The following is a 4,494-nucleotide window of genomic DNA, read 5'->3' on the forward strand; positions in this document are numbered from 1 at the left end:
GAGACGGAGTACATATGGAGCAAAATGAGTGAATCTACACTGTAAATAAATACATAGTTCTCTCGTTTTCCTCTCGGCCTTGGTCGTGGTGCACAATATTGAGTATACTAGTACTATCATCTTGAAATTTACGAAGTCACCATAGGCACCTCATCGTCGACAGGAACGTCTCCTAACACGCGATAGATGCGAGCGGCAGTCGCCTCCATAGGTGCTTGAATGCCAAGGAGGGAGAGGGTAGCGGTTCCTGAGACGTTGAATGGTCAATGATGCATCCTCAAATTACTCTACATGCAGAGGGAATTAATTGGAGAAGCAGAATAGAGCCAGCACGATGTGAATGCAACAGAGTTTGGATTCTCATATAAAGGCGCCCACCACTCCAATCCATATACTCCTTAGTCTCTGCGCAACAATGCTCACTCCAATCCAAGACCAAGTGACCAGAAGCCAGAAGCACCTATGGAGGCGATGGTCGCGAGCCGCAGTCGGCTGTGCCAAATCATCCAAGGCGCCGGCCTGCGGCCTCGCACCGCGCAGGGTTTCCAGACGATGCTGGAGACCGCCAGCGTCGTAGCCCTCACCGACGCCGACTTCGCCTCTCGCATGGATGACATGATGGTCAACTCCATCCGCAAGTTCGCCGCCGTCAAGAAGCGTGTAGTGAAAGCTCCTACTAGTCCTTCTAGCCACCACGCTCATGCGCGAGGGAGGGACGTAGCTTCATTGACTTACTGCTCCTGCCTTTGCGTCTATGACAGGTGGGCCGAACAGGTGGTTGGCCCACCTGTCATGCAGCCAAAGGCAGGTGCAGTTAAGGCACCGGGGCTCAGTCCATGAGGGAGAGGGCATTGTAGTAATCAAACTTCTCGGTCTTATACGAGTTGACGCGACACATCAAAGCACTACACTCGATATAAGTCTTTTTACACATTTCAAATGGACTACTACATACGGATGTATGTAGACATATTTTGCTTCATATGTAGTCACTTGTTGCAATATCTAAAAAGACTTATATTTGGAAACAAAGGGAGTACAACGCATGCATGCCGTGACTTCCCTTTTGATACTTGCATGTGTTGATTTGATGCACCTTGCCAAATTTTGACTATAAATTTAACTAACCAAATTTTCATGCATGTCACAAAAAATTACGGGGCTGTTTGGATTGTGACTATGTTTGTCTTATGTTGCCACATTATTTTTCCCACACTTGCCACACTTGCCTAACTTGAGTTGCTCAAATTGTTAGACACACTTTGGCTTGCCTAAGGCAATCTTGCCACACTTTTTGTGTCTATGACATGTGGGGTTCACTGCTAATAAAATAATTCTTGTCTTAGGTGTGGCTAATAAAAAAGACTTATATTTAGGAATGGAGGGAGTAGAAAATATAAATAATAATGCATGTTGGGCAACCCACGTTTCCGATAATTTTAGCCGTGGGCTTGCTCACAATTTTTACGAGGGGTGGTTGTTCATTTAATGGAGGGACTTGTACCAGACTTGAACGATACAAAGTGCGACTTGGCACACCGTAACACCACTTGGAACAAGCGGGTAGATATCTCAAAAAGCAACCAACAACTAAAATAAACAGCGACCTGGCACATAGTACACAATTTTAAACAATTATTTTGATGGAGTGAAAAAGGAAAAGTACCCCACTACGTATATATAGGCCGAAGCCTCCGCGCTTGCTTGCTAGGGTTGCTCTATTCACACACTCTCATCCTCTCCAGATCTAAACAAGATAGGGGTGGTAACACTGTCTTTCTCCCTTCAAGAAACATTGTCTTTCTATCCTCACCGCTGGTTACAGATCCGGACGTATCCCCCTTCGCCGGTGAAGGGGAGGAGGGGCAACGTTTAGGCCATCGTCAACAGCGAGGGAGGAGACCCACTGCCGGCCGCACCGTTATCTCTGGCCGAGCGCCAGCGCGGGAGGTCCTCCGATCCCTTCATCGTTGCCCTAGTGTGGGCAGATCCGGCCTCCCGCTGCCCACCTATCCACATCCCGACGACCTTCAGGTATATCTTCCTTCGAAACTACCTTAGCTCTACTTCCCCAGCTCGCTACGTCGCTGCATGTGCATCATTTTCTACCTCTCAGCCCCTCTCGATCGGATGGTCCAACGTCACCTATTTTTTTATTCTATTGTTAGAGGTAAAGCTACTTCATGGAGTCGAATCTTGTACTTGGTTCAAACAAGAAGGGGCTGTTTGGTTTGTGACTAACTTTGCCAAAGGTTGCCACACCTAAGGTTAGGCAAGTTTGACTAACTTAGGTGAGCGTTTGGTTCAAGCCACACCTTAGGCAAGCAACAATTGAGCCCCACATGGCATACACACAAAAAGTGTGGCAAGATTCCCTTAGGCTTGCCAACTTGTGGCTTTCATTTTGATGAACTAAACTTAGGCAAGGTTGGCAAAAATGTGTGGCAAAATATGGCAATACTAACCTAGAACCAAACATCCCCTAAACTTAGGCAAGGTTGGCAAAAATGTGTGGCAAAATATGGAAATACTAGGCCTAGAACCAAACAGCCCCTAAACTTAGGCAAGGTTGGCAAAAATGTGTGGCAAAATATGGCAATACTAGACCTAAAACCAAACATAGTACATCGGACTTGGTACAAACAAGAAGGAAAGGGGGTGAAAGTAGTACAGACTGGTCATCCAACCGGTCTCTTAGTCAAAAAGGGAAATATAGGGGTAACACTGAACACAGTGGTATGAGCAGGACTAGATTTGCTATCCATAGATAGGAGTAGGTGGCTAGAGTGAAAAAAATGGGACCAACCCAGATATGTTTCTTGGATGTTTGTTTCTCGGGGCAACAAACTATGAATCACCACTTTATGCCCATGTTTAGGTACATGGTGTTGGACTGCTGGTGCACCCACTGTCCCATGCCCTTATACCAAATATTTAGTTGTTCTTAATCTAATGCCCCTGGTAAAAATGAAGCCATGCCACTGTTATAAGCCATGACAAGTTTAGCCAAATGTTTTTGCCTGTAATTGTTTGAGACTCTGACTGTTTCCTCTGTAGCTTTTTGTGTAAACAGGGATATCCATTTCACCTGGTTGCTGTTGTGACCTTTTGGTGCACTGCACAAAACACTTCTTAAAAGGTCCTCTTAAAAGTAGTGACTTTTGTGCTGTTTAACTAGAATGTCAGAATGGAACAGTTGGTTCATTTTGGTGGAACTGCACAAAGGGAGATCTGTGTTCCAATCCTCATCATCCATATTGGCACCATAACCTTCCTTTAGGTAAGAATGATATTTAATGCGTGTGTTCATCTCTATTTTGCGACTGCCATGAGAAAATAATGCTATTTTTACTAGTACAGTTGTACTCCCTCACTGACAAAACCAATTCTGAAATAGAAGGCCAATCATGTACTTGGTTTCACCAACTGGTGACGAGAATGAGAAACAGAGCATGAAGAGGAGGAAGAAGAAGAATAAACAGTGCCAAGGTGATCTTGCTGAAGCCAGAGGCCTCAGTCGAGGCCATTCAAGGGCTCCGACAGCGACTACCTTACATGTGAGACGATCCTCCAGGGAGCCCTTCCACTTCTGTTGTCTCACTTAATTAATTAGGAGTACTTAAGTACCACTAATTTATTGCTGCCTAATTTTCCTGTCGGAGTTAAACAAATCTTTAGTAGGACCCTATGCTGAATCATGTATGTGTGTATGTTTGTCTATGGAGGTGAATCATGTGGTGGAGCAGGGAGGGAATATTATTAGTGTCATGACATAATAGTGCTATTGTTTTGCATGTCAATTTATTTCCATTGGTTCAATGAGGCAATGTTTTGCGTATTGTCCATCATGAAATTTGATGCTACTATTAGAGTAATATGCTAATGTCTTTCTATCCTTTCTCACTAAGCTAATGAAGGTTTCACCTTGTTCCTACTTGTGCAAATAGGGATCATGTTGTGCCAATCATACATTTTAGTGGAACTACACAAGACAATACAATGAACTATATCCCAGTCTGTCCTTTAATTCTGCTGGAAGTTCTTGATAATCTTTCGATATAATCTCAGCACTGGTAAACAAGAGTGATTTCAACCATACATTTGAAGTGCACAAAAATATATACTATTGAGTGATTCCAGTGAGTGCTTTATCGTCTCTTATGGGACTACATGAATAAGCTTTTTTCCTCAGGTTGGTACAGGCCTAAGGCCTTCGTCCATATTAGTTTGTTGTCATCTCTATTTGTATCATGCTACTGTCATGAGAAACTCCTTTATCTTTGCATGTTAAAGTTTTGCAACCTATGATACATGGCAATGCTTTGAGTGTTGAGCTAATTGGCATTAATTAAATAAACTAATACCTCTCTTAAAGCAAGACTGCTATGTTGCTAACTTTACCAATTAAGATGATGAGGGTGCTTCTATTTGTTAGTGTATGTTTCATCAACTAGTCCCACTATTACAGTAATCTCACTCTCTCAATATATGTGC

The sequence above is a fragment of the Triticum dicoccoides genome, chromosome 1A (genome assembly GCF_002162155.2).
Source record: "Triticum dicoccoides isolate Atlit2015 ecotype Zavitan chromosome 1A, WEW_v2.0, whole genome shotgun sequence".
NCBI classification, from domain to species: Eukaryota; Viridiplantae; Streptophyta; class Magnoliopsida; order Poales; family Poaceae; genus Triticum; species Triticum dicoccoides.